This window comes from Nerophis lumbriciformis, linkage group LG04 (genome assembly GCF_033978685.3).
Source record: "Nerophis lumbriciformis linkage group LG04, RoL_Nlum_v2.1, whole genome shotgun sequence".
Classification (NCBI taxonomy): Eukaryota; Metazoa; Chordata; class Actinopteri; order Syngnathiformes; family Syngnathidae; genus Nerophis; species Nerophis lumbriciformis.
Window position 1 is genome coordinate 49437661 of NC_084551.2, and position 12340 is coordinate 49450000.

The window sequence follows — 12340 nt, forward strand, 5'->3', positions numbered from 1 at the left end:
CTGCCTTGTTTTTGATGAATACTTAGGCCTACTACGCTACTGTATTTCCATTTTGCTCATGACGGTGGTACCTGGAGGTGTTTTTTTCGAGGTGGTACTTGATGGAAAAAGTTGGAGAACCACCTTCATTTGAAGTGTGATTGTTTTTTTATGGCTTCATTTCATTGTCCCTAACAAACGTGCCTCGCCTCAATAAAAATATGCATAAATGTAATTTATTGAACACAACTTTCTGGTAAATAATATTAGTATATTCACCCCTCCCTCCAGGGCTGGTATTTCCTCCCTCCTCCTCCCCCTTCAACCCCCCCTTTCCTCCCGCCCTCCCCTCACGTCTGCGCAGATGGAGTCTATTCGTCCACTCGCGTGGAACCGGAGCAGACGCGGACTCTGGCGGGTCACAAGTCCCATCACTTTTGCTCCACGCCGCCACGCGCACGCGCGTCTTGACGGAGAAAGCGAGAGAAAGAGAGAGAGCGTGACGGGGGAAGGAGTCAAGGACACAAGGGAAGGAAGGAAGGAAGGGAAGGGAAGGGAAGGGAAGAAAGGAAGGACGCACGCGTGGGTAAAAAAACAACAACGTGACAGGACGTGCTTTCCCCGTCCACGCACTCTTGTTTCTGCCTGGTTCTGAGCAGCGCACGGACACGGAGAATCTCGGAACCTTCTTCGCGTCCTCGCCTCCTAACCCCTTGCCTCCTTCAACGCCGATGCTTCGCTGCGCGTGACGCTGCCTCCGCGCGCACGCACGCAACTTCGACCCAGGTAAGTTCGCGCGCGCGCTCAAGCGGATCTTTTAACACTTTTTTTTTGTTTTTTTGGGGACAAAAATACAACAACAACAAAAAAAAAAAAGAAGAAAAGTTGACGAGTTAGTCGTCGTTCGGTTTCGCTTTGGCGGTCACGTGACTTGAAGGGACGGGTACCGAACCTGGATCCAATCACACGTGACTACCCCCACCGTTTTTTGTGTGCGTGGAGGTCAAAGGTGGAATAACACGCCGAGGGAGGGTGAGAGTGTGCAAAAGTGCACTTAATTACTTCCAGCTTGCCGACTTGTTGTTGTTGTTGTTGTTGTTGTTGTCGTCAACCGTCCTCTGCAGTGGACGTAGAAAATAGCTTTGTTATGTTCGCAACCTGTTTGACCTGGGGCCCAAGTTGTCCACTACAGAGGGGCCCGGGGCCCCAGTCAAATATCAACACTGAACTAGATGAAGCAATTCCTGAAGGAATTGCGTGAGAATGAATGTGAACTTCAAAATGACTGATTGTTGAATTACAGCACGCAATACGTGAACAGGCTGAATATTTTGAAGTTGGAACGGTTTGAATCGGATGAAAAATGTGGGAGTTGTGGAACTTTGAAAAATGTCTAATTTTTTTCAATCGAAATTTGGGAATTTCGGGAAAAGCGGGAATTTTTTTAATGATATGTTTTGAATGTTGTGAATGAGTTGGTGTTGGAATTTTGCAAACCGGTCGAGGAATATTGAAGTAACATCTTTAATTTAGAAATGGTATTACGGAATTCCTGGAATTTCAGGAAAACCGCAAATGTTTCCAGATAAAAAAAAAAAAAAGTTTTTTTTGTTCTGATTAAGAGGAATGTTTGGATGGTGGAGCAGTTGAAGTGGGTTAAAAATGTGGAAGGAGTAGTCGCCAGAAAATAGGGTGAAAAAAGGTTTGGAAAAAAAACGGGAATTCTGGGAATTCCTGGAATTTTGAAAATGATAGTTTAAATGTCCAGTATGTGTGGAATGTGTTGAAGGTGGAATGATTTCAATCGATTGAAAAATGTGGAAATGGTGGTAGTTTGAAAAGTGGCCAATTCATTTTCAATTGGAAAAATTCTGGGAAATCTGAGACATTTGGAATTTTTCAAGAGAAAGCCCGCGATTCCCGAATAGGCTGAACAGTTTGAAGTTGGAACGGTTTCAATCGGATAAAAAATGTGGGAGTTGTGAAACTTTGAAAAATGTCCCATTCTTTTCAATGGGAATTTCATGGACATTTGGGAATTTGGGGAAAAGCGGGAATTTTTTTTAATGAAATGTTTTGAATGTTGTGAATGAGTTGGTGTTGGAATTTTGCAAACCGGTCGAGGAATATTGAAGTAGTAACATTTTTAATTGAGAAATGGTATTACGGAATTCCTGGAATTTCAGGAAAACCACACATTTTTCCAGATAAAAAAAAGAAAACTTTTTTTTAAATCCTGATTAAGAGGAATGTTTGGACGGTGGAACGGTTGAAGTGCGTTGAAAAATGTCGAAGGAGTATTCGCCAGAAAATAGGATGAAGAAAGGTTTGAAAAAAAAACGGGAATTCTGGGAATTCCTGGAATTTTGAAAATTATAGTTTAAATGTCCAGTATCAATGGAATGTGTTGAAGGTGGAATGGTTTGAATCGATTGAAAAATGTGGAAATGGTGGTAGTTTGAAAAGTGGCCAATTCATTTTCAATTGGAATAATTCTGGGAAATCTGAGACATTTGGAATGTTTCAAGAGAAAGCCCGCAATTCCCGAATAGGCTGAACAGTTTGAAGTTGGAACGGTTTCAATTGGATAAAAAATGTGGGAGTTGTGAAACTTTGAAAAATGTCCCATTCTTTTCAATGGGAAATTCATGGACATTTGGGAATTTCGGGAAAAGCGAGAATTTTTTTTTAATGAAATGTTTTGAATGTTGTGAATGAGTTGGTGTTGGAATTTTTCAAACCGGTCGAGAATTGTTGAAGTAGTAACATTTTTAATTGAGAAATGGTATTATGGAATTCCTGGAATTTCAGGAAAACCGCAAATGTTTCCAGTTTAAAAAAAAACTTTTTTGTTGTTGTCCTGATTAAGAGGAATGTTTGGATGGTGGAACGGTTGAAGTGGGTTGAAAAATATAGAGAAAGAAGTCGCCAGGAAAAAGGGTGAATTTTTTTTTGAAAAAACAGGAATTCCTGGAATTTTGAAAATGATAGTTTGAATGTCCAGTATGAGTGGAATGTGTTGAAGGTGGAATGGTTTGAATCGATTTAAAAATGTGGAAATGGTGATAGTTTGAAAAGTGGCCAATTCATTTTCAATTGGAAAAATTCTGGGAAATCTGAGACATTTGGAATTTTTCAAGAGAAAGCTTGCGATTCCCAGAATTTTGAAGTTAAAACGGTTTGAATCGGATGAAAAATGTGGGAGTTGTGCAACTTTGAAAAATGTCCCGTTCTTTTCAATGGGAATTTCATGGACATTTGGGAATTTTGGGAAAAGCGGGAATTTTTTTTTAATGAAATGTTTTGAATGTTGTGAATGAGTTGGTGTTGGAATTTTTAAAACCGGTCGAGGAATATTGAAGTAGTAACATTTTTAATTGAGAAATTGTATTACAGAATTCCTGGAATTTCAGGAAAACCGCAAATCTTTCCAGATTAAAAAAAAAATTTTGTTTTTTGTCCTGATTAAGAGGAATGTTTGGACGGTGTAACGGTTGAAGTGGGTTGAAAAATGTGGAAGGAGAAGTCGCCAGAAAAAAGGGTGAAAAAAAGCTTGAAAAAATGTGAATTCTGGAAATTCCTGGAATTTTGAAAAATGATAGTTTGAATGTCCAGCATGAGTGGAATGTGTTGAAGGTGGAATGGTTTGAATCGATTGAAAAATATGGAAATGGTGGAAGTTTGAAAAGCGGCCATCTAATTTTGAATGGGAAACATTCCGGAATTCTGGGAAATCTGAGATTTTTGGGAATTTGTCAAGAAAAAGCCCGCAATTCCCGAATAGGATGAACAGTTTGAGGTTGAAACGGTTTCAATCGGATACAAAATGTGGGAGTTGTGAAACTTTGAAAAATGTCCCATTCTTTTCAATGGGAATTTCATGGAAATTTGGGAATTTCGGGAAAAGCAGGAATTTTTTTTAATGAAATGTTTTGAATGTTGTGAATGAGTTGGTGTTGGAATTTTTCAAACCGGTCGAGAAATGTTGAAGTAGTAACATTTTTAATTGAGAAATGGTATTATGGAATTCCTGGAATTTCAGGAAAACCGCAAATGTTTCCAGTTTAAAAAAAACCTTTTTTTTGGTCCTGATTAAGAGGAATGTTTGGACGGTGGAACGGTTGAAGTGGGTTGAAAAATGTGGAAGGAGAAGTCGCCAGGAAAAAGGGTGATTTTTTTTTTTTTTTAAACGGGAATTCCTGGAATTTTGAAAATAATAGTTTGAATGTCCAGGATGAGTGGAATGTGTTGAAGGTGGAATGGTTTGAATCGATTGAAAAATGTGGAAATGGTGGTAGTTTGAAAAGTGGCCAATTCATTTTCAATGGGAAAAATTCTGGGAAACCTGAGATTTTTTGGAATTTTTCAAGAGAAAGCCCACGATTCCCGAATAGGCTGAACAGTTTGAAGTTTCAATCGGATACAAAATGTGGGAGTTGTGAAACTTTGATTAATGTCCCATTCTTTTCAATGGGAATTTCATGGACATTTGGGAATTTCGGGAAAAGCGGGAATTTTTTTTTTAATGAAATGTTTTGAATGTTGTGAATGAGTTGGTGTTGGAATTTTTCAAACCGGTCGAGGAATATTGAAGTAGTAACATTTTTAATTGAGAAATTGTATTACAGAATTCCTGGAATTTCAGGAAAACCGCAAATGTTTCCAGTTTTTTTTGGTCCTGATTAAGAGGAATGTTTGGACGGTGGAACGGTTGAAGTGGGTTGAAAAATGTGGAAGGAGTAGTCGCCAGAAAAAAAGGTGAAAAAAAAGGTTTGAAAAAACAGAAATTCTGGGATTTCCTGGAATTTTAAAAATGATAGTTTGAATGTCCAGCATGAGTGGAATGTGTTGAAGGTGGAATGGTTTGAAAAATGTGGAAATGGTGGAAGTTTGAAAAATGGCCAATTCATTTTTTAATGGGAAAAATGTTGGAAGTCTGGGAAATCTGAGATTTTTGGGAATTTGTCAAGAAAAATCCCGCAATTCCCGACTAGGCTGAACAGTTTGAAGTTGGAACGGTTTCAATCGGATAACAAATGTGGGAGTTGTGAAACTTGAGACGGCAGCAGCGCAGCAGCATCAGCACAGCGGTTCTTTGAAGGCTTGTAAAATCCAAACCGGAGCAGTTATGAAAACTATTTCATCAATTTTTAATCAGAAGGGTTCAATCTCTCTCCTGTGCTAGTTTGAAGCCGAAACGACAAACGCGCTCAGAGGAGATAATGTTTAAAAAAAAGGTGACTGTTTTGACCCCACTTTTGTTTTGAATGGGGAATTGCAAACTTCCTGTTGATTTTGAATGAAATGTAGGTGTGAGTGAGACCTACATAGAGGTTTTTTTTTCATGTCTCTACGACATTCCTACCGGAAGTTACAAGCAGTTTTGTCTGTGTTTTCTTCCTAGGAGCAGTTTTGTCTGTGTTTTATTCCTAGGGGGCGCTAGAGAGCAATTTTGAGTTTCCGGGTTTGGTTTTTTATTAGATCGCAATTTCCGCCAATCCTGATGTGTGTGTCCAGTTTGGTGAGTTTTGAAGCATGTTAAGGGAGTCAAATTACAGCTCAAAGAGGCAAAAATGACTGTTTTTACGAAATTTTTGTTTTGAAGGGGGAATTGCCAACTTCCTGTTGATTTTTGCTGAAGGATGATATTGTATGAAATCTAGGTCTAAGTCAGACCTACATAGCAGTTTTTGTTTCATGTCTCTACGATATTCCTACTGGAAGTTACAAGCCGTTTTGTCTGTGTTTTTTCCTAGGGGGCGCTAGAGCGCAATTTTGAGTTTTGGGGTTTGGTTTTATTGTTAGATGGCAATTTTTGCCAGTCCTGATATATGTGTCAAATATGGTGAGTTTTGAAGCATGTTAAGAGGGTCAAGTTAAAGCTCAAAGAGGCGGCGGTATAATAAAGAATAATTAAAGCTGCAAGCAGCGATGGACGGAACCGACTTTGACGGCGCAAAAAATCCAAACCGGAGGAGTATTTAAAACTCTTTGGTCAACTTTTAATCAGAAGGGTTCAATCTCTCTCCTGTGCTAGTTTGAAGCCAACACGACAAACGCGCTCAGACAAGATAATGTTTGAAAAAAGTTGACCGGTTTTTACAAAACTTTTGTTTTGAAGGGGGAATTGCAAACTTCCTGTTGATTTTTGCTGGGGGTTGTCAATATATGAAATGTAGGTCTAAGTGAGACCTACATAGAGGTTTTCATGTCTCTAGGACCTTCTTACTGGAAGTTACAGACAGTTTTGTCTGAGTTTTCTTCCTCGGAGCAGTTGTGTTTGTGTTTTCTTCCTAGGGGGCGCTAGAGCGCAATTTTGGGTTTTGGGGTTGTTGTTTTTTTATTAGATCGTAATTTTTACCAGTCCTGGTGTGTGTGTCCAGTTTGGTGAGTTTTGAAGCATGTTAAGGGGGTCAAATTACAGCACAAAGAGGCAAAAGTGACTTTTTAGTAAACTTTTGTTCTGAAGGGGGAATTGCCAACTTCCTGTTGATTTTTGCTGAAGGATGTCAATGTATGAAATCTAAGTCTAAGTCAGACCTACCTAGAGGTTTTTGTTTCATGTCTCTACGACATTTCTACCGGAAGTTGCAAGCAGTTTTGTCTGTGTTTTTTCCTAGGGGGCGCTAGAGCGCAATTTTGAGTTTTTTTTATTTTTTATTTTTTTTTATTAGATGGCAATTTTCGCTAGTCCTGATTTGTGTGTCAAATATGGTGAGTTTTGAAGCATGTTAAGGGGGTGAAATTACAGCTCAAAGAGACGGCGGAATAATAATAATAAAACGGACGAAATACAATAGGGTCCTCTGTCCCAAAGGGACACTGCGGTCCCTAATAATAAAACCTTACAAATTCAATAGGGTCCTCTGTCCCAAAGAGACATTGCGGTCCCTAATAAACAATATAACGAAATAAGCAATACAATAAAAGCACCAAGTAGGACTACTATGATGTATGAACAATTAATATTCATATGATTAATTGTTGCCAAATGAGCTGTGTGGAAAAAGGTATAATAATAGTACAATATATGATCATTTTAGACATATTAGTGTCAAAATATAGTGTAAAGTTTCGGAGGTATCGTCATTGACTTTGCATCATAATCTTCATTTTGGCATGAATAATTATATGTTGTCTATTATAGTGTAAAAATGTTTGTTTTTTTTTAAATGAGAAAATTACTGTTCAATAAAATAAGATTATTTTATTTATTTTACGAAATCTTGTTTAAAGATTCCGCCACAAGCCGATGATATTTACTTTAAGAATTGCAAGTTGAATGATGCTTGTTTTCAGAATAAAATACTTATTTCTAGCTTATAAAACCTGCTAGTTTCTAGATGAACAAATCTTTATTTACACACTAAAAAATGCTGGGTTATTTTGATAACCCAATTTATGAGTTGCGAGTGTTGGGTTCAATTTTGGAGTTATTTTTATTTTGAACAAATTCCCTTGTGGATCATTAAAGTTTGTCTAAGTCTAAGTCTACATCTAAGAGCGACCCATTTTTGGGGTTATAAGGGTATTATTTGAACTCAGTTGATGTTTTTTCCAAAAATTTGAACCATTTTTGGGTTGTTTTTCAACAAGTGACACATTTTTGGGTAAAAGGCATTTTTAAAAAATTGTTATTAAAAAGTTACTTTTTTTTTTTGAGGGAATTTTATTATGGATTAATCTCATTAACATTGTTTTCAATCACCCAACATTGAGTTAGCATAACTCAACTTTTGGGTTAAATATTTCAACCCAATAGTTTGGTTGGGAATAACCCAACATTAAGTTATCATAACTCAACTTTTGGGTTAAATATTTCAACCCAATAGTTTGGTTGGGAATAACCCAACATTGAGTTATCATAACTCAACTTTTGGGTTAAATAATTAAACGCAAAAGTTGAGTTGAAAAAATTTAACCCAAAATTGGGTTATTTTTTAACCCAACATTTTTTTTAAATTAAGTCATAGGAACTCACTAGTTTTTAGTATTTTTTTCTTAAAATCCAGTCTTATATCTTATATTTTGTCAGCTCTTTTTTTGCCGTGTAAGCAATCGTACACACGTGTGTGTGTGTGTGTGTGTGTGTGTGTGTGTGTGTGTGTGTCACTGAGACGCAGGAAACCGTTACGAGGTCAAAGGTGAAGTAATTGCTGCACTAATGGTTGTGACGACCGCAAAAATGCAAAGTTTTTTTTTTTTTTTCTCCCTCCGAGGTCCAGATGTGTGAATACTTCCTGACATGTCGGACTCCCCCGCAGAGCAGAAAAATTCTCCTCGAGGTGCCGATGATGACTTTTTAATGCTGTTCTAAGTATAGGGTTGTCACGATACCAGGATGTCAGTAGTCGATACATGTGAATTTCCACGATTCTACATTCTTATCCGATACCACTGAAATGTTTAAGTTCGATACATGAGTGTCAAGTACTGTACTTAAAACCACTGTCCTTCAACATCATTTGTCACATGTTTTTAAACTGCATTGTCGTCTGCCATTAGGTAACTATTCAAGAACCGTATTTTCTGGACTATAAGCCATAAATAAATATTAGAATAAAAAAATATTTTCCATATATTATCCGCACAAGACTATAAATCGCAGAAATACACGTTGTGAAACATGTTATCTATAAATGTTTATTTACATACTTTAATTGTTTCCAAACGGAGTCTGCAACACGGCAGTAAAACGGCTGATCAAACAAAACAGAAGTCATCGTCATGGACCCACTAGCTGCGCAAGCAAGCTCTCCAATCAGCTAAACAGACTCAATAACTCCACGGTGACGTCTTTACAAAACTGAAACAATACCAAAAGAATGCCATTGTAAGGTAATAATGCTAACACAGACACTCGTAAACGTGTTAGCATATTAGCTAACGCTAACGACATTACATTACGATAACACGTACAAATATGCATGACAACGCTCCTACCAGACACCACACATGGGACGGTTTAGTAAGTAAGAATTGTTTTAGTTGTATTGTAAAACTTACAAAAATTGCTTGGAGTGATGAATTAAGAATCCATACGAGTAGAAACGCTATGGACGTCCAAAAGACGGATCAGCACTTGTACATCCGGTCTAAAGGACTCGCACCGCACCGTTTTATAAGCCGTAGGGATTGTTGAGCTATTACCCCCTTGTTATGTTGGGCTAAATATATATATATATATATATATATATATATATATATATATATATATATATATATATATATATATATATATATATATATATATATACATATATATATATATATGTATGTATAGTGATACAAAATGATAGTTTGAATGTACAGGATGGTGGAATATGTTGAAGGTGGAATGGTTTGAATGGGTTGAAAAATTTGGAAATGGTGGATGTTTTGAAAATGGAAATCTGGGAATTTTTGGAATTTGTCAAGGGAAAGCCCACGATGGCCGAATAGGCTGAACAGTTTGATTTCGGAACGGTTTGAATCGGATGAAAAATGTGGGAGTTGTGGAACTTTGAAAAATGTCAAATTATTTTCAATGGGAATTTCATGGAAATTTGGGAATTTCGGGAAAAGCTGGAATTTTTTGGAAAATGTTAAATATTTTGAATCTATATATATATATATATATATATATATATATATATATATATATATATATATATATATATATATATATATAATGTTGTGTTTTGGTATTGTTTAAATTATTTATGTACAAAATGCAAATATACTTTTTTTTCTTTTGAGTTTAGATACCTATTTACTGTATATTTTTTCCAATCAGGTCTATGTATATTTTTTCCTTACAAAAATTCCAATAATTATTAAGTTTAAAAAAAAAAAAAAAAAAATATATATATATATATATATATATATATATATTTTTTTTGTATGTATGTATAAATTATCAAATAAAATATATATATACATATGTATGTATATATATATATTATATATACACACATATATATATATATATATATATATATATATATATATATATATATATATATATATATATATATATATATATATATATATATATATATATATATAATCAAATACATAGGCAATTTACAAAAGGTAAATATGGTAGGCTATAATCTCCTAGTAGCTACCAGCTACACAGCAGCTAAGCACACAATAGCTCACAAGCTAGCCAGACTCTCCTTACTGAATTGTCTAAAACATGACATTTGTCAATATAAAAAAGTTTTAAATAGTTCTAGTTTCATATTACTTACACATACAAAGTCTCCACGGCGAGTAAAGCAAGAAGTATTCAGTAACAAACGTGTCTGCGTCATGAGCTTAACCTAATCAACTGTTGTGGCCACTAGGTGTCACAGAAATGACCACACCTCTTCAACTTAAAAGACAGCATACGTCCATATCAGACGATCAATAATAAATACGTTAGCGTTTTCATACCTACCATTGTTCTCTGTTTGATTAATTTTGCCTGATCAAACCTTTCCTAACGGAATAAATAAAATAATACAAGTATATATGATTCCTGCTGATATTGTATCGGATCAATACTGGTATCTTATCGAAAGTAAAAAAAGGTGGTATTGGAATACGGACTATGGAGACAAAGTAGCTAAGTTGGCAACACCGATCCCTTCTGCTATGTCTTCTTATTCTCTGGCAGAGCAGCTGCGTATGAGCGGAGTTAACAGGATGCCCCAAATCTATCCGTGGCAGGCCGCCACAAATAAATGAAGGTGCAGAAAGTACGGGGAAAATGTGCTCAGTTTTGCTTGGAGCGACATCAACAAGCGTTCATGAACACGTCCCAGGGGGTGTCAACACCAGTGTAAACGCTGCTGATGGGATTATGTTGCATTTTAGAGCCACTAAGTGTGGATTTATTGTGAATGAATAGAGTCTGCGGTGCTGGATGTTAAATTGTTTGTGATGATCACATGACACGCCGCAGCGTTTGCTTTCTCCAGTCGTGCTCTTCCTGCCGAGCGGCGCGTCTCCTGACAGCGATGTCATCCCCTCTGCTGCGTCTGACGACTGATTCCCATACTTTTTTATTTTCATACTCCAAAAGCTCATCTGATCGACGTCACTTTTGACTATTCTCGTTTTGCTCGCCTGGCGAGACGACAGGAATCATAACATACTTGTTGCGCTTTTCAATAAAAGCCATATATATATATATATATATATATATATATATATATATATATATATATATATATATATATATATATATATATATATATTTTTTTTTTTTAAGCTAAAACCTTCTAGATCAACTTCATATTCATCTGTCCATATAAGGCTTATATATATATATATATATATATATATATATATATATATATATATATATATATAAGCCTTATATGGACAGATGAATATGAAGTTGATCTAGAAGGTTTTAGCTTAAAAAAAAAAAAAAAAAAAAAATATATATATATATATATATATATATATATATATATATATATATATATATATCCATCCATCCATTTTCTACCGCTTATTCCCTTTGGGGTCGCGGGGGGCGCTGAAGCCTATCTCAGCTACAATCGGGCGGAAGGCGGGGTACACCCTGGACAAGTCGCCACCTCATCGCAGGGCCAACACAGATAGACAGACAACATTCACACTCACATCCACACACTAGGGCCAATTTAGTGTTGCCAATCAACCTATCCCCAGGTGCATGTCTTTGGAGGTGGGAGGAAGCCGGAGTACCCGGAGGGAACCCACGCAGTCACGGGGAGAACATGCAAACTCCACACAGAAAGATCCCGAGCCCGGGATTGAACCCAAGACTACTCAGGACCTTTGTATTGTGAGGCAGATGCACTAACCCCTCTGTCACCGTGCTGCCCATATATATATATATATATATATATATATATATATATATATATATATATATACATACAGTATATATATTAGAGATGTCCGATAATGGCTTTTTTGCCGATATCAGATATTACGATATTGTCCAACTCTTGATTACCGATTCCGATATCAACCGATACCGATATATACAGTCGTGGAATTAACACATTATTATGCCTATTTTTGTTGTGATGCCCCGCTGGATGCATTAAACAATGTAACAAGGTTTTCCAAAATAAATCAACTCAAGTTATGGAAAAAAAAATGCCAACATGGCACTGCCATATTTATTATTGATGTCACAAAGTGCATTATTTTTTTTAACATGCCTCAAAACAGCAGCTTGGAATTTGGGACATGTTCTCCCTGAGAGAGCATGAGGAGGTTGAGGTGGGCGGGGTTGAGACAGCCATGACATTATGTTCTTTACAAGTGTATGTAAACTTTTGATCGTGACTATATATATATATATATATATATATATATATATATATATATA

The 12340-nt window shown here is 36.3% G+C and overlaps 1 protein-coding gene across 2 annotated transcripts in view; it reads left to right on the forward strand.

The window, feature by feature from the left end:
• The first annotated feature begins 378 nt into the window (after positions 1 to 378).
• rftn1b (raftlin, lipid raft linker 1b) overlaps positions 379 to 12340 on the forward strand; it is a 346988-nt gene continuing 335026 nt past the window's right edge. Inside the window, exon 1 of one of the 2 annotated variants that reach the window (XM_061956676.2) lies at positions 379 to 765. The gene's annotated coding sequence lies outside the window, so the exon portion shown is untranslated. The other variant, XM_061956684.2, reaches the window with a different exon arrangement.